Raw genomic sequence first — 19,511 nt, 5'->3', positions numbered from 1 at the left:
ACATTATCAAACCGTTTGCTTTTAATAACCAATTTTTAAACAGTAAAAAATGAAATTTGAATCACATGTTTGCAAAGCTCCTAAAGCACTTTCATAGAACAATTTAAAAAGTATGGTCTGCTCAGTTATTTGAGGCAAGAGAATGAATCAACTGGACAAGTGCCACTGTCCATGGTTAGGCCAGGGCAAGAATGGGGTTCTCCTGGCCAACAGACAGTGCTGATTTTTTTATTCTACCCTGCTGTCCCGAGCAGCAACATCTCTTTATAATTCTAGTCCTTAAAAGACAATTTCAACTCCACTCATGAAAACCCTTTCACCTCTCTCTACGGGAAAATGAGAAGTTCAAATGTGGCATGCAAAAACCTGCTATCTTCTTGGGAGGTTTTGCTGAAATTTATCACCGCTTGTCTAGTCTGGTTGTAGAATCATCCTAAATTAAAAGCAAGTCTAAGCGACTACAGAAATTGGTGTAAACATTTCAAATATCATTTGCAAAACAGCCTGCTATGCAAAACTTGTCTTCTGTAAGTGGCCCCTCCATGTTTATGGCTAGGCCAGATCCTCATTGCCCTCCATCCCACCCACCCTTCTGTTCAATCAGGTTTAATTTAATGAATTCATTAAGAACTACCAGGCATGACAGACATTTACCACAAAGAGTTAACATTTATTGAGTACATACTATATACCAGGCAATTGTGCATCTATCAGTAAATTCATTTCGGCCTTCCAGATTGCCTATATATATACTTGTTCTTCAAATTGCCCTTTGAACTGGTTTGAACATCTTTCTCGTTCCCTCATGAATTAATGAGCTAAATAAAGTCTTTAGCACGTGATCATTTTATATCTGTATGAGAGCCATAATTTTACCTTTTTGAAAATTACATTTTAGCGCCTTATCTTTAGATGAAAAACTCAAGGTGAATATGAAGCAGATGTGATAAAGTAACTAGAAAACAAAGGCAGCAAAGAGGGTAAAGGGGCAGAATCAATGAAGAGCTCTTAATTAGAACGTCAAAGCCTTGGCATTCTCATTCACAATAACTATATACAGTGCTTAGCACACAGTAGGTGCTCAATAAATAGTCAGCAAAGGAGCTAGCTCAGAAAACAAGATATATATGTGAAATAAGCAGCAACTCGGATAACGAACATGAAGATGTCATGCACAAATAACTTGTAAAGATGATTTGGATGCTGAATCCAACTTTTAAAAGCATGACAGAAAACTATGGGGAAAAATAATACATTTAAATACACTAATCATGCCAGCAAAATCCTTCCGCTGGGCTTTTGGGGCTAGAGAGGTCAGGAGGGCATTTCTCTCAGGGAATAATGTGAGCCCATGCTTACAAACTCTCTCCCTTCTGCTAATGTTTGCCATCTTTTCCTCCATCGCTGCCATCCTAGATAGTTTTAAATCCTGGAAAAGAGATGAACAGGCCCCTCCATCCCTGTAAGGCTGTGTGCCCTTCATACCATGATCCTCACAAATCAGATTTTCCATGACACTGACCTGGCACTGCACCGACAGCTTGGCCAGGCTGGCCCTCACCTACACAACTCTCAAGGGTAACACATAAGGGCCACGCATTGGAAAACCCAGGCCCCATGGCCCTCAGGTTTGCAGCCTAGTCCTGGGCCCAAGAGAGGAGAGAGGCTCTCATCTGGTAGGACAGGGATGGAGCAGAGATTCCTAAATTAACTAAGAAATTCCATAAATGTTGGATTTTCATGAGTGCTAGTGTTACAGAGACAGATCAGAGCCCAATTTTCACAACTTTGGCTTTTTTACTTATAGAAAACTATGTAGCCTGATGACTCTGTGCCAGCAAAATAGAATACCATCTAGCCAAAAGGAAAAAAAAATTTCAAATCTGATTTCACAGGTTGAAGAAGGAAGATATTATTTGATTCTGTCCTTGCTGGAAGGGAAGCAAGGAAGGATTTCATTGCTAAATAGCCTTTCTCCAAAGATACAGGGACACTAAACCTAACACTTTAAGTTGGTCTATTTAAAGTTTTTTCTTAACACAGTAGGTGCTCAATTAAACGTCAGACAATCAAAGCCACTACTGTAGGTCTGATGTCATGGTGAAGCAAAGACTTGTTTGTTTTTTCATTCCCATTTAAATGATTCTCAACATTTCGCATACAGCGTTTAACCAGCAAACCCAGGAAAATAGAAACGTAATCAACAAGAGACAGCATTCCAGTCTGTTAACAGCAAAGCAAGTACAATCTGGGAACCCAAGGCAACTTCAGATTTTCCATAGATTGCATTTTAATAGACTTCTGTGGATTGTGTCATTTCAGTGAAGCTGTTTCACTGGCACACATAGCATCCATTCTCACATCCAGCCGGCCTTGCCCAAGCAAGAACCCTTAGCCTCCAGAGCTCATCTAGCATGCCACAATTTCTAGAGCTTTGTTTTAGTCATCTTAAAAGAAAGTGTTTTAAATCAGAGACTTTAAAAGTAGACACTTTAAATTTACAACAGCTTCAAAGTTAGCATGTCGCTCTTAATATCTCTTTTGAGACATAAAAACTATGTGGTTTGGAGAGGAGGCGACAATTATGATATGTCAAGATACCTCTTGCCCAGGTGGTTTTCCTCCAGACCACTGACTTGACATGTTACTTAACCACACGGCAAGTCACATAGTCTTCCTTGGGTTTAATTTCTTCTTCCAGAGTCATTAGTACTCATTCCCTTCCTACCCCACTGGGCTGTTGGGAGGAGTAAGTAGAATCATAGAATGATAGGTCCTGCCTTTTCATTTTCTTCATAGGGAAACTGGTACCCACAGAGATTCAGAGCCTTGCCTAAAGTTACATAGCCTATGAGTGGCAGAGCTGGGATTAGAATCCAGGTCTTGTACATTTTAACTGAATCTGCTTAGGATGCCAAATTACCAGGCTTTGTCCCAAACAGAAGTCAGGGAACCAACGACAGCATCGTGGAGAGAGCACACCTATAGAGTCAGCCATCCCTGAGGTTGTCTGCCACTTATGCTTTGTGTGACCCTGGGCAATCATGTGAACTTTCGATGCCTCCATTCTTCATTTATGAAATATCAACAATGACACCTAACTCACTAGTTTATTGTAACTATTAAACGACAATGTAGCCAACTCGCCATCACTCAAATGCTGTCTTCCTCCATGCCTTCTAACCCCCTTCTTCCCACCCTGGTGCTTTAGAAAGATTCTCCTTGATCAAAAGCTATACCTTCCCATGTCTTCTTTCTGGTTTCAGAAATTCTTCAAATTCATTCATTACTCAACAAATCCTTATTGAGCACCTACTATGTACCAGACGCTGTTCTAGGTGCCAGGGGTGTAGCTGTGAACAGAGTAGCCCAATTCCTGAACCTTGGAGTTTCTATTCTAGAGGCTGAGGGGGTGTGTGGGGTGGGACAGGTGGCAGAAGACAAGAAAATAAATAAAGAAGTAAATCATAATTTATGTACAAAGCGTATTAGGAGGTGACAAGTATTATGGAGGAAAATAAAGCAGAGAAGAGGGTGGTATGGGATCCATCAGGGGTGGGGACTACATCTGTGGTCTAGAAAGTCTTCTCTGAGAAGGTAAAATCCAAGCAAAGACCCACAGGGGAGTGGATCAATAACAAACTCTTTTCCCCCAAACCAGAGATGACACAAACAGCTGCAGGAGAAGCAGTCACGGGCCTAAACCGATTCCCAGGAAGGTGTCAGTGGAGACTGGCTGAGTCTTGGCTGTGTGCAGCTTTCAAGAAGAAGGAAGAATGGTTGGAGTACCAAGCTCTGAGACAGTGGCTGCAAGGGGCACTAGGAAAGGCTGTGGTCACCACTCACGAAAACAACTGCCCACTTCCCCACTTCTCCCTGAAAGCTGACAAGGGGACAGAGGCAGTTGTGTGAACAGTTCCCTGGCCCAGTTCTTTTAGGTTTTTCTAAAGGAGAATGTGCATCTCTGGGTAAAAATTATCAACAGAGCGGTTCTTCCCTGGTTTTGTAACATATGCCTCCTTCTCTGAGATTCCAGAACGGCCTTGGACATCACCCCTCTCTGCTGCCGTCTGCTTGTCAGCCAGCTGGAGCTGGAAAGGCCTTCACCCTTGCTGCCTGCCAAGGCCGGGAGGCCCAATGGGCAGCATCTCGCCCTCCCGGAGGTCGCCAGCCAGCCGGCTTTGGAAAATAGGGAGCCTGGAAAAAATTCACTTGAATTTTATAAAGTGGTAACTACTGTGGGGCTTTATGTAATTAAACCTAAATGCCATTTTCCTCCTAAAGCTCTCGGGTGAGGTAACAGTTCTCTTTAATGTCAGTTCAGGAAGTTTTACCCAAGAAAAAGGAGGTGGGGGGGCTGCTGTTTGCCAAATCAGGAAATGTGAATTAACTGACAAGGAGCTGAAAAAAAGAGACTGAAGCAACAGAGAAGAAGGGAAGTGGAAGAGAGCAAAAGGTAGTCCTACAAGTGAGTAGACTTGGAAGCACAGGCCAATTTTCATGGCAAGTAAATTCTGCTGGTGGAACCTTCCTTTTTATTGTGGGTTGCTTTGAAAAACTTGGAGAGAAAGAAAATCCCAAACTTAATACCGTCTTCATGGAAGGAAAACCTAAGATATTAACAGGGATTCCAGCCTCTGTAATGTAAACATTCACCTTGGGCATGGAAACTCTCGCTCTCAGAGCTTGCATCGAGTTCCCTGTTTCACACCACAAATCTAACCACAGCTCTCTGCGCAATGTACGGTTTTAAACAATGAATACATTATGTCGATCAAATAGGTCTCTCCTCCACCCCACAACCCCTCCCCTGGTATTAGACCTACCTTATGGTTTCAAACATGCTTGGCATGCCCTAAGGACAGAAAGAAGAAAGCCTTGTTTTTAAGCAGGTGTTCAGGAACCAAGAAGAATGAATCACTTTGGAAAAAGTGAAGGCAAAATGCAAGTTCATCTGTCCTCAAATCTGTAGTGAGTTTAGTAAATATAATTAACCTTTTCATTTTCTCTTTCCTGCACATATCTGTTGGTTTTATCTAGAAACAGAAGTCAAAGGTCTGAAATACAAGGAACTTTGTCCAAAGAGTTTTTGACCTAAATAGCTATCCCCCACCGCCTGTTGATTCTGCTCCCTAATTTCCATACTTGGTCTTGGTTAGGGCTGCCCTAGTCGGGAAGCATTTTAAGAGGCTTAGTGACCCAAGGCACTGGCCCTGCAGCGATCTGGAATGTACAGCAAGCATGTGTGTGCATGTGTGTATGTGTGCCCATGTGCGGGTGTGCATGCCTGGACACATGTGCATGTGTGTACACTCAGGTGTGCATGCACATGTGTGTGTGGCAGGGCCACTGTGCAGAACAAATGAAAGGACATCACAGTTTATTTGTTGGAGTCTCCTGGGTCTTTCCAAATTGACAAACCTGGCTTTCACATAGGTTAGGGCTTTGATGAGAAACACTCCGCACCAGTTGGACCTGGTGGGATGAAGGGGAGGTGAAGTGCACTCAGGAAAGCCTGCATCTCATGCTTTTCGAACTTTAATACCTGAGATGCTTGTTCCAAACTCCCGGAGGGCGCCCTTCTAGAGATTCTGAGTCCTAGTCCAGGGTGGAGCTGGGAATCACCCCCATACTAGCAATTTCCCAAGTTGAGGATCACCAGTTTACTGAACGAGCCACATTCTCTCTCTTTCCAAGCAATCTTCCCATTAACTCTTTAGTAAGTGTGTTGCTTCCTTCTCAGGGCCTGGATCCTTCTTAAAAATAAATGTTAGTTGCCTCAAGGTAATTTGGGACACCAGTTTGAACTGGCTCTTTTCTGCCCTCAGGCATTCGCCTCCTCTCTCTCCCTCTTCACTTCCTTCCCCTGAATTCTCCTCCCTCTACACACCCCCTCACCTGTTCCTCCTTTTCCTTAGTTTCACTGAAGAAGCCATTTCATGAGCTTCCACTAAAGTTTTAGGTGCTAGGGTTAATACAAATGAATTAAGACCTAGCCTCTGCCCTTAAGAAGCTGAAGTCTAGTTGAGGAGACAGACAGATTAAACAGATCATTTCAACAGGGTGAGCCACGTGTTAAAATCACCTTAAGTGTGGGCCTTCCCAGGAGCTGGCGCCTCAGTGAGTAGGGGCTCTGAGGGAAGGTGATTTGAGAAAGTGCTTTCAACAGTGCCAAGTGCTATGGTTTTCCAGTTAGCTGAAGTGGGGGTACAGTGGCAAACCCTGGTCCAAGCATCCCAATTCCTCCCCCCACCAAAGTAAAGCACACATATTTGCCAATTGCCAACTTACTTACCAGGAGAACAGCCCAAGAAGCGAAATATCAGAGAAAGGGAGCGAAATTGATCCAAAGTTATAATTATGAAATGATATGGCATGCAAAATGTCCAGGGACTGAACACACGTTTATCGAGTTAATATATGAAATCTGTTCTAAATAGATTTTCTAAATCTAGATTTTTGCTTTCCTCATTTGCATAGAAAGGGCATTGCTTGGGGAAGAAGCAGAGGAATTGGGAGATAGATATTTACCCCTTTCACCGGTACCCCCCTCACTCCCCGCTACAGCCTCACCCCCAACCCCCTTCCACTGCCGCTCCATTTCCTTTCTGCCTGCTTGACCTTGGACATGAGACTTTGTATTTTTTGGTTTCCAACTCTTAAAGTAGGCGTAAAAAATACCTTTGCTTCCAGCTGCTTGACAATGATGCTGAGAAGATTTATGCACTAATTCTGGCAAAATCACCTGAGCTCACTGAAGGAGCAAATAGTGTGCATGCCTTTAGTGAGGAGAAGGGAGAAGCAGAAGGTCCACCTTGTTTCCACTGCACTCCTTGCCGGCTAATTAGAAAACATTCATTAAGGCTCAGGCCCAAAGAAAAAGCCCAAAGCATGAAAGAGACCAAAGAGAATTACATCATTTCCTCTGTATCTTCCCTAAGGGCATCCTGGTATTGGAGAGAATGACTCAGGCCACAGAAATGAAGCAAAAACAGCCCCACTTCCAATACTGATTATTTTGGACCAGAACCTTACACAGAAGAGGATACTTTTTTGGAAAAATAGAGGAGTGAGGCAAGGAAAGAGCGTGGTTTTCTGACTGGGCTGAAAATAAAGCAGAGAGGGAAGTTGAAATGAAATCATAGTATGTACTGTTCTTTTCCTTCTTCCCTCTGTATAAAAATCAAAACAGCTTACAGAGTTTACTCAACTAAGTTTTAGGAAATTTAGATTCAGTAAAATTCTTGGAATTGAAGCATTGGTTTAGAAGCTTACACTTTTTTTTTAATTCATTTCTTGTTATTATAGGAATGTCAGATGTAATTGGTCAGATAAGTCTGAAGATCTTTTTATTCTGACTTCTGCAAGTACTGTTACTCTTAAATTGAAATTGTAAAGTTTCCTGCTATGTGAATGTCTCATTAAATTCATTCCTTTGCCTCTAGCAATAACATGCACTTAGAAATCTATTGTTCATGCTCAGGTGATGATAGAACACTGACATTTACATACGAATACAAGTTGCTTCTTTTTTTCAGTTAGTCCAATACACTCGTAGGAACCCAGGAATGATCCTTGGGCAGTGTCCATGGCAAATTCCTAAATTGGGAGTCTGTTATTCTGGCTGCTGAATTGCATTTACACTGGGAGGCTGGACCCAGGACAAGCCTTGTCCCATCTCCAAGCCCCACCCCCTCCAGACTCCAAGACTCTGGAACGCACACAAGCAAATATGACTTGGGGAAAATCAGGTCCTCTTATATTTTACAGCTTGGATTTAGAGATCCATCAAGCTCCATGAGCCCCAGGAAAAATGGGTAAAGTACATGTTGGGCTTCTTTGTAACCCCATCTCCTGCTCTACCTTGAAGTCAAGAGAAGAGACAACTTTTCATCATCAGAAAGTGCAAGTTTAAGGCTGAGTTTTAAAAATTAATGTTATGGAAGAGAAGAAAAGCACTTCTTTGGAACTTTTGCAATAAGATGATTAAGAGGTTCAGATTATGGAAAGAAATTTGGAAAACTTTTTTGATAATTAACACTTCTCACTTTTAGCAAATTTTACCTGGGAATTGTATTTCCATTTCTAAAGCTTTCTTAACAGATGTCCCCAGTGATATCTGATCTTTTTGGAAAGTTGAATGGAATTGCTCACAGCTCTTCTCCTCCTAAATGTCATTTATCCATCCATCCATCCATCCATCCATCCATCCATCCATCCATCCATCCATCCAACCATCCATCCGTCTTCTATTTCCAGGACATAGACTACGTGCTAAGCAATGTGTTAAGCGCTGGGAACATTACAGGGAATAAGATGTGGCAGGACAGTCTGCTGGAGGAGAAGGACTTGATAACTTCAGGCAACCCACAAAATACCTGCTACAGTAGGCAGAAGGCCATGGGAGCACAGGAGAAGAGCATCAGTACCACCTTGGGGCCTGAGGGGCATCCTCAATAAAGTGATAAACTAAGCACAGACTCAAAGGCAATGAGCAGTTAGCCAGGGGAGGGGCATGGTGCTTTAGGAGAAGTGTCAGTGAGTCAGTGTGGCTAAATGGGAGAGGGAGAAAGAGAGTGAGTATGTGTGCGAGAGTGTGAGTGAGCGTGTGCCCACAGGTAGTGGGAGGGAATGTGGAAAGAGCAGTGATGAGAAGTAACGGTGGAAAGAGGACCAGGAAGAGAAACATGGCAAGATAAAGAGGTTTGGGGGCAACGGAGGGCTATTGAAGAATTTTGAAATAGAGGAAATAGCAGGATCAAATGTATAGTTTAGGAAGATTACCATGGAGAGACTACACTCGGGAGGGGGCAAAGAGGAAGACAGGGAGATCAGCTAAGAGGCTGCAGCAGTGCTCCAGTTTAGAAATACTAGAGATCTAGATTAATAAGAATGTATTGATTAATTCCACACACATATATTGAGGCTTATTGGGACCAGATTGTGGACTAAAACATACCTGATTTCACAGAGCTTAAAAAACGGTGGAGGAAACAGACATTAATAATGTACTTCTATAAATAAACTTAAAATGACAACTGTGATAAGTGCTATTGTGGCAGGGATGGCTTTCCCCCCAAATCTGTTGTTTACTTCTTTCTCCAGGTACACAGATGACATTTCCCAGCCTCCTTTGCAAAGGGGTATGGTCATGTGACTAAAGTCTAGCCAATGACATCTAAGTAGAAGTGATGGGGAGTGGTAGAGAAATAAACCAAGAGGAGCCTGGCCCCCTACATGTGTGGAGGAAAGTTGCACTGACAACTTGAACATGAGCCCAGGAGTGTTATGTGAGCAGGAAATAGCTCCTAATGGCTGAATAATTACATATTTGGGTCTATTTGTTACGTCAGCTTAGCCTACCATAAACCAATATATATTGTAAAAGACAGACAGAGAGTCAAATAAAAGAGTAGAATTGGTGGACCTGACATAATCTGAAGAAGGACAGTCAGGAAGATTTCATTGTGGAGCTCTGAGGATGATCAGAAGTTAACTGAGAGAAATTAGAGATAATATGCGGGATTCTGCTTTGGGTAACTTGATGGATGATAGTGCTGGCCCAAGAGCATATAGGAAAAAGAACAAGTTTTGGGAGGAAGATAAGATCAATTTTGGACATGTGAAGTTTGTGGTGCCTGAAGACCACATTAGAGATGTCCAGTCTGTTGGAATTATAGTTCCGAAGCTCTGTAGAGAGGGATTAGGTGGCAGATAGAGTTAGGGGAGTCATCTTCCTCTGAATAATAATTGAAACGAGAGAAATAGGGCAGATGATCCAAGGAGATTGTGGAATGTCAGAAAAGCAGAGAGTCAAAGATGGACCCCTAAGGAGTGCCAACTTAAGGGCAGTCTAGGAAGAGGACTCTTCAAAGAAAACTCAAGAGTAGTAGTCAGAGTGGTAAGAGAAAACTGGATGAGAAAGGTATCCTAAAAGCTAAGGGAACAGATGTTACACATCCATCTTTAGTTTCTAATAGAACTAATTTTTCTCTGATAATTTTGCATAATAGGAATCAAACTAAGGATGGTCACAAGACATTGCTAGATTAGACAGTCATTTGAAAGTTCTGGCTTAAAACGGTTGAAAAGTTCTTACGTGATGACAAAGAATTTAAACTCATGCTTTAGAAGTTTTGCCTCCAATTATCCAAACTGCACAGAATTTCTGACTCAAAGCATCACATACTCGGTCACATTCCTAGTCCTGAAAGAGGATTCGATATTGCAGGGTGCCGTTTGGGTCTACATCACCATTAGAATAAAGCAGAAAGTGGAAGTAACTTTAAAAGCATAGTAAAAGATTCCATTGTAACAAGAAAAGCATAATCTCGACTCGTAAGTTCCTTTCATTGTGGTTTTCTTTTTTCCCTTTGAGTTTGCAAAGTTGTCAAAAACTGATTTTGTTTGGAATAATGTTAATAACCAAAAAAGGACCAACCACTTCCCTCTCTTCTTCCCCTTTATCCTCTATTTACTTTTCTCAGTTCTCTTACCTTTGACCAAGGGATAAAGCCTTCCTCATTTCTTCTCTACTTCCCAAAGCCCAAATTAGCTCTTCTGGTTGACAGAAAGCATTTTCTTAAGGAGATTATAAAAATGCTTTTCTGCTTTTTTCTTCTGCCTTTACCTCCCACTTCTCACTCTCAGAAAAACTTCTCTTCTTTCCTGCTTATCCACTCATCTCAGCCCTGCAGTTGATGCATCTCTTTTCCTTTCTTGTCTCCTCTCATTCTTTCTTTTCCTGCTCATTTTACTCTCTGCCAATCTCCTTTTACTTCTTCTGCCTTTGACCAGTTTCTTTCTTTACTTCTGCACCTCATTCTAATTCCTCTGGTTTAGGGCCACCATGAGTCAGTGCAATATTTTCCTCAGTTCCCAAGTGGTGTATTTTAACTTCCTCATCTACAAAGTGGGCACAATCATGCCTTTTCCCATGCATCTCCCTCCCGCATTTCTTTCATACCATTTATATGCAAGATATGTTTTAGGTGGCTTAGAAAATAAGGCATTGGTCATTTTCTCTGCCCTTAAGGAGTTTATCATAAACAAGTAAAAATTTATGGTTTCCTAAAAGTAATTATAGCAAGACATGTCACGCATGAACAGCATAGGCAAAGAATGATGGTGAGCTCAGAGAAAGGAGGGATTGAAGTGGATTCAGGAAACCAGGATGGCTTCATGGAAAAGAAGAGGAGCCTTGAGCAGGGGCTGTGAAGGCATTTTATGGTTAGGCAGAGTCAGGGCCCCAGGGAAGAACAAAGGTATAAGAGAGTGGCATTTCAATGAGGAGCACCTCAAATATACAAAATGATCTGCAACTGCAAGGTACTTTTATTTCCATCTCCTTGTAAGTCAACACCATCAATGAAACTACTTCAAAAACTTCCATTGTTTGGCCATTTTGAAATGTCAGAATTATCAGAGCTTCTGGGTTACAAAAGAACGGACAGATAACAGCTGCTTTTTTGTATCCTGAGTCAACTAAAATTTTTGACCACAGATTCAATAGGTAAGAGAGTTAAGGATCAAGAGCATTAAAAAAGTTTATGATGTCCAATTCTGAGTATGCCGCAGCTAAGAATGGAACTCTAGCCAAAGTATACCACGAGAGAATAGTTAGCAATGGCCCTTTATTTTTGGTTTCTACTCTTATGTTTAATAATTGTTTTTTAGCAAGAGCTTTTGTCCTGATTAGCACTATTAGTACATGAAAGAGGGTTTGTATTTGTACCAGACAAGCCATACAAAGTGCCTGCCATGCTCAAAGTTCCCTTCTAAACATGTAGGTCTATGCTTTGTTTTGTATGATCCTGCCACCTTGGCTGCGGCTAATGGACGCAGAGGTGTTTCCCTCCCAGGGTAGGGGAGGGAGGAGAGGGGGCCATCTATAGACTTTGAGATGACTTGATAGGAGCACTCTGCCCAAAGAGGGCACCATCTACTCAGTGCACCAGTAGATCTACTCCTGCACCCAGTCAGATCCTCTCTTTTTCATGGAGTTTGACTGTGAGCCCTTCAGAAAAAAAAAAAAAAAGTGATAAATAGATGCAGAAGAAGAGAGACCCAGATCAGAGGCAGGAGAGAGAGGTAAAAGGGGAGAATAGGAAAAGTCAATTGGTAGTGAGCAGTGTGGGGGAAGACGGGGAATCTCCCTCTGTCCTTTCCCTTCAGGTTCTTATGGCTGGCCAAATAATTAACAAGACAGGTTAGCAGGAGAAAATAATACCAAGTTTAATAACATGTATACATGGGAGTAACCAGGGACACTGAGTTTCTCAACACAATAGCAGAAATTCTCGTCTTAAATACCATCTTCAGCTAAAGACAAAAGAGGATGTTGGGGGTGGGTGGTGTTTTGGGATTTCAGAGGGGAAGAAGACAATTTACATGAAGAGGGAAATGTAAATGTTTGTCTGACAATGCTTTGCAGGGCCACCTATAGAGAATGTGGCCGGAGAGACAGGAATTATAGTAATCAAGAGTATTTAGATTTAAGTCTTCTTCTTCCGTCCTGATAAGAGTTTTCACAGATAACGTCATCCCACACTCTTTCCACTACACAGAGGGAGATACCTTTACAAATGTAAATTTTTGGTAAACAGAACTTTGTTGAGAATGGGCTTAGCGAGGACCCTGCCAGTCTGTCCATACCCAGAGTTAAATTCCTTTAGGCAGTTAGTGGGGGAGGTCAAATGTCCGTTGGAGAAAATAATCAAAGTAAAGAGATAGATTTCAGGGTGGTCAGTTTTTGATGTCCCACAGCAGGTTGAGACAAGAAAGCAGAGAGAAGTCAAGTCATGACTATGGTGGACAACTAGGACTGCTGTTGAGTGACTAGAGCTGCTATTGCAACCTGAAGAAAACTAAATGATGTACCATGAGGCCTGGCTGTATAGCCACTGAGACCATTTCCTGTGCTTTCTCACTTCTCCATGTATTCTTACAACAAATTCCCCCACTAACTGAAATAACATGAGCATGTCTCTCCTCCTTCTTGCAGGAAGAATCTAGCTCATGGAGTAATTTACAAATTCTGTTTTTATATCAGGCTACCACGTGTAGAAAACATACTTTCATGGGCCACAGCCATAATCCATTGCAGTTTAAGCACTGCTGATATCATAGTAAAATTCTGGATTGTCCAAGTTACTCAGGTTGCAGATGGCCTTCCCTTCTTTTTGGTTCCTCTATCTTTAAATGTCTCTATCACCAGCTAATATGGAGAGGATAGGTGAATGCAGGGAGAAGCAGCTCAAGTTAGCTACTTATTATTTCTTGTAACAGTTTGGTAATGGGAAAGTGGAAATTAATGTGTAGGTGGTACAGCATAGAGAGGCAGCACATATATTGGTTTAAGGGTAGGTACTTGAGTTTGAACTTGAGCATGACTCAACCTCTTTTTGACTCAGTTTCTTCACCTGTAAAACAGGAGTAACAGTATTACTTTATAGAGTAGTTTTGAGGATTAAATGACATATTAGATGTAAAAGGCTTAGAAAAGTGCCTGGTGCATAAATAAGTGTTAGTGATTATTATCATTATTACCTTCCTCATCAGACTAGTTGGGGATTAAATAAGATAATGCAAGTAACACACATGGTACTGTACCTGACACATAAACTCAGCAAATATTAGCAATTACTATAACAACAACATAACAACCAATACTCTAATTCCTCAAGTAGTTTTCAGTTAATGGACTAATCATTTAAATTCCAATCTACCATGTTCTGTGACTGGGTTGGCACATATGACTGAAAGTTGCAAGTAACTACAGGTCCATAAAGGCAGCATGGTGTGATGAGAAAATCCTGGAACCACCATCCAGGAGAGCAGAAGTTGAGTTCCAGCTCCAGCGCTAACGGGCTTTATGCTCTTGGCCTAGTCTTTTGATCTCTCTGAGTTTCAATTTCCTTGTTTGTTAAATGAAGGCCACAATGTTCTTCCAGCTCATGAGTGCTGTGATTCTAAGTTTTCGTGTAATTTAAAATTTTAAAAACTTGGCTTGGGGGCCGGCCCGGTGGCGTAGCGGTTAAGTTTGCGTGCTCCGCTTTGGTGGCCTGAGGTTCGCAGGTTCGGATCCCGGGCACGGACATACGCACCACTTATCAAGCCATGTGTGGCGGCATCCCATATAAAGTAGAGGAAGATGGGCACAGATGTTAGCCCAGGGCCAGTCTTCCTCAGCAAAAAAGAGGAGATGGGTTAGCTCAGGGCAGATCTTCCTAAAAATAACTTGGTTTGCAGATATGCATTTACAAGCAAATTAAAATCTGTCCTTGCAGCTGATATTGACTTCAGTTCTTCTAGACATGGAAGAAATTTCCTTTTTCATTTCCTGAGACCATTTTCTTTTTTTTTTTAAAGATTTTATTTATTTATTTTTTCCCCCAAAGCCCCAGCAGATAGCTGCACGTCATAGCTGCACATCCTTCTAGTTGCTGTATGTGGGACGCGGCCTCAGCATGGCCGGAGAAGCGGTGCGTCGGTGCATGCCCGGGATCCGAACCCGGGCCGCCAGCAGCGGAGCGCATGCACTTAACTGCTAAGCCACGGGGCCGGCCCACCATTTTCCATAGGATCTAAAATAAGGAACAGTGTAAGTTCTAGTGTGTAACGTTGCTATCTAATCATCACAATATTGTTTTTTTTTTTGTTGTGAGGAAGATCGGCCCTGAACCAACATCCATGCCAATCCTTCTCTTTTTGCTGAGGAAGACCGGCCCTGAGCTAACATCTATTGCCAATCCTCCCCTTTTTTTCCCCCAAAGCCCCAGTAGATAGTTATATGTCACAGTTGCACATTCTGCTAGTTGCTGTATGTGGGATGCTGCCTCAGCGTGGCAGGAGAAGTGGTGTGCTAGTGCGTGCCCAGGATCCGAACCCGGGCTGGCAGCAGCGGAGTGCGTGCACCCAACCGCCAAGCCACAGGGTCGGCCCCCACAGTATCATTTTTTAATGTATATTTCTGGCTTATTATAAACTAAATGGCTAAAAGTTAAGCATGTACAAGGGTAGTCACTGTAATTAGGTATGAACTAGAAAAAGTAATTTAGAAATTGTCTCTGTCAGTATCCAAAATTTGATGTCACTGTCTCCTATTATCTTCATGAATTTTATTACATTAAGAAATTTTATAGAGTTATCAATCATGTCAGTTGCACCCTGATTTCTCCAGAAACATCATTAGTTAAAATTTGTGCAGCATTTTTTTTTTTTGAAGCCAGGGATCCTTCTATTCCATTTGTATTTCCAAAGGCAGGGTGGGGCTGTGGTTTGGCAGTGGAGGGTGTGGTTTTGATGGGGTTGACTAGGCAAGGAAAAATAAACACTACAACATGTGGTTGTGATGACAATTCAGTGTCTAGAGACCATACATCCTTGAGAGCTCTGTGTTTATGCATAAAATGTCTCCAACTGGTTTAGAACTATTTATGAATCCAAGAGAGTGCTGCTGGGGGTGGGGGAAGGAGAGAGAGAGACGAGAAGAAAGGGAAGGAAAGGTGGAAATAATACTTGAATATAAACCACGGAAATATAAAACAAGAAGAGCCCTTAATGATCGTCTAGTCCAGTTTACTAATTATTCATAGGGGAATCTGAGGCCCAAAGAGGTTCAGTACTTGCCAGAGGTCACTCCCTGACTCAGTGACCAAGCTAGGACTAGAACTTAGGTGATTACTAAAGTTGGATATTCGTGCAATCACTCACTCAAGCAATATTATTGAGACTTCTATGTGCAGGCATCATATTAGGCATTGAGTGACAAGACACTCCTTCAGCTTATGTTCTAGGGGGAGAGATGCTATAGCACAGGCTAGTTACCCAATAAATGGTAAAGATGATATCAGAGTATTGAGTGCTTTAAAGAAAATAAAGCAGGGTGTTGGACACAAGTTGATGGCATGTGTGGGGAGGGAAGCCTTCTCCGACAACTTAGAGAAGCCTTGACATGACGGAAGCAACTGTGCAAAGATTGTGGAACAGAGCATTCTAGGCAGAGGACATGGCAAGTGCTAAGCCCCTAATGTGGGAATGCATTTGGAGTATTTGAAGAAAGAGAGCCTGTGAAGTTGCAGCCCAGTGAGCAAGGGGAATAGTGGTGTAAGTGGAGGTGGGAGAGGGAGGCACAGGCCAGATTAGGCAGATGTGTCACAGTCAAGAACTGCATTCTACTCTACGTGCAATGGAAACCGTTGGAGAATCTTAAGCAGGCAGTGACATGAGTTGACTTACACTTAAGAAAGGCCGATGTGACATGTTGTGTGGAGAATGGATTGCAAGGGGCTAGAGTGGAAGCAAGGAAAGCAGCTAGGATGCTGTTGAACTTGCCTAGGTGCAGGATGATGTGGACCAGAGTGGTTGCGGCAGAGGTAGGGAAAATTGGACGGACTCTGGTGCTCAGAGAATACACAATTAGGCGTGTCCCCAGCCTTGTTACTCAACGTTCTTATTACTAAGAGGAAAGTGGAATTTATAAGTAAAGCAGAATTCCCAAATCTTTAGACATGATTATCATCATTTTGCACCAATGTTGTTTTAGGCCATGTAACTGTTTAAAATATGATTATTATTTGTAAACTCAGAGGGACCAGAATCTCTACTCTCATTATACTTCATTTTTAGAATAAAAATAATCAATCACAAGAAAGTAAGCAGATGCCAGGATTTTCATAAAGTACAAAAATAATCCTCCAGTTTATGAGCTGAAGTCAATGTAGATTTAGCTCAATTTCGTATACACCTTATACATTTACACCCACATAGACATTCACATTACAAGAATTTTAGCCATGACCAGGGCGCTGAGGGAAATCCACAAAATACACTGTATCAAAGTGGACTGGCAAACTTCAGAAATTCTTCCAGTGTTGAGGATTAAAATGTCTGCTTTAAAAAATGTAACTAAGTAGGAATAGTTGATAAAAATTCAATTTATTAGACTCTGATCTAAGTGTTTTTATTTTGTTTTGTTTGTATTTTTGCATCCTTTAAAAGCATTGGCAAATACTTCTTTGATTATATGTGTAATATTGGGTTACCCAGTTTAGAATATTTTCCGAAGTAAGGAAAAAGCTTAAGCATGACATAAAGCTCATGGAACATGCCCAAAACCTACAGCTCAAATGTCCCTGTAATATCAGTGGCTGTCATTGAACACCCCTAATGTGCCCCAGATGCTTTAAATATGTTAAATATAATTCTTATAGCAAACATGCAAGTTTGGTATTATTATCAGTCTCTGGTTTAAAGGAGAGACAGCGGGGTTCAGATTTGGTAGAGCCAGGTCCGGAAGCAAAGCAGCCTAGTTCGTATGCCTAGTCTTTCTGATATGCCCATTTTTATGAATCATTCATTCTGACTTTGGAGTAGAGAAACTTTTATGTATAAATTCACATTCAAGTTCAAAAACTGATATTCTCCAGCCAAAGGCTTATTTGGCTGTTTGTGCTGACATTTTCCCATTGTGACCGCTCTGGTCTGGAAATTCTGCATCGGGTGAACTGCTAGGTTAGTGTTTCTCAGACCTGAGCAATGCATGGAGCTCTTTCTTAGGGAGTAATGATTTATTACCCTATTTAAATTAGTTTTCAAAGAATGTGACTTTGAAATGTGTGAATGGAAACTAGTTATAAACTCCTATACTTATAGTTTTCATATGCAATGATAGAACTCAAAGCACATTTAAATATCATATTCAAACAAAACTATTAAACCTATAAGAATTCTGTGGTCCACATTGCCGCCTTTCTGAAAGTCAGGGCAGGGCCTCCTTGTGAGAACGGTACTGACTACTCCCTTGCAGAGTCTTTTCCTATGGCTTCTTACTGCTGTGATGATCCAGTTGTTCCACCACTTTTCTCTGTTCAGACTACTTAAAAACCTGCATTCCTGGGCCGGCCCCATGGCTTAGCGGTTAAGTGCGTGTGCTCCACTACTGGCGGCCCGGGTTCCAATTCCGGGCGCGCACCGACGAGCTGCTTCTCCAGCCATGCTGAGGCCGAGTCCCACATACAGCAACTAGAAGGATGTTCATCTATGACATACAACTATCTACTGGGGCTTTGGGGCGGGGGGGGAACCCTGCATTCCTATAGTGCGCATGATGTCACCGGGTCTGCAATTGAAGTGAACTTGTTAGGTTTGCCTCTATTCACTTTGTGTTACTCCTTGACTTGGCATCCTTGCGATCATAAACATGACAGTAAAGAAGAGTACCAACATTGATTGGCAATACTTGGTTAGAAGCTGGTCATTCAGATGACCCACTTAGTGCTTACATCTATATTTAGAGTGTCTCAAAAAGGAAAGTACAAAATTTCATATTACAAAGAAAAGGTGTAAACTTATAAGAGTATGTCTATGTAAATGTAGGGTTCCACAATCTCCACTTTGAGAAAACTTGCGTTTACATTACATGATCTCAGATTCTCTCTTCATTTTCACCACCCAAGGGGGAGAAAGCCAGGGGAAGTAAAATTTACTTCCATAGAGTGTCATCCTCACATCATACTATGGAATAGAAAGCAATCGGCAAAGAGAATGAAGTAGCTTTATCTGTACTGACTTGAAGAGATGTTCACAATTTATTAAATGGCAAAAGCAGTATGTCAGAATTGAAAATAGGGACTCAAACAGATCCTTGTACACTGATGTTCAGAGTAGCATTATTCACAATAGCCAAAATATGGAAACAACCTGTGTCCATCAACAGATGAATAGATAAACAAAATGTGGTATATACATACAATAGAACATTATTCAGCCATAGAAAGTAAGGAAGTTCTGACATATGCTACAACACAGATGAACCTTGAAAACATTAGACTAAGTAAAATAAGTCAGACACAAAAGGACGAATATTGTATGATTCTACTTATACGAAGTATCTAGAATAGGCAAATTTTTTGGGACAGAAAGTAGAATAGAGATTACTAGAGGCTGGAGGGAAGGGAGAAGAGGAGTTGTTGCTTAATGGGCATAGAGTTTCTGTTTGGAACTATGAAAAAGTTCTGGAAATAGATAGTAGTGATGGTTGCATAACATTGTGAATGTACTTAATGCCACTGAATTGTACACTTAAAATTAGTTAAAATGGTAAATTTGATGTTAGGTGTATTTTGCCACAATAAAAAATCTTTTAAATAAAAAGCAACATGTCACATAGCATGTGTGGTGTGGTTATATACTATATATGTTTGTGTGCAGGTAAACACATGCATATACATTTTATACACATATATTTGTAAACGCATAGAAAATTTTTTCTAAGATGCATACTAAATGGTTAAAAGTGAAGAGTGAAGGGGGGTTTTATGGGTTGAATTGTGTCCCCTCAAAAAGATATGGTGAAGTTCTAACCCCTAGAACCTCAGAATGTGACCTTACTTGGAAATATAGCTGTTGCAGATGTAGTTAAGATGAGGTCACAGTAGGGTGGGCCCCTAATCCAACATGACTTGTGTCCTTATGAGAAGACAGCCATGTGAAGACAGAAACACTGGGAG

This window comes from Diceros bicornis, chromosome 8, assembly GCF_020826845.1.
Source record: "Diceros bicornis minor isolate mBicDic1 chromosome 8, mDicBic1.mat.cur, whole genome shotgun sequence".
Classification (NCBI taxonomy): domain Eukaryota; kingdom Metazoa; phylum Chordata; class Mammalia; order Perissodactyla; family Rhinocerotidae; genus Diceros; species Diceros bicornis.
The sequence above is the reverse complement of the archived record's forward strand: the minus strand, read 5'-3'. Positions refer to the sequence as shown.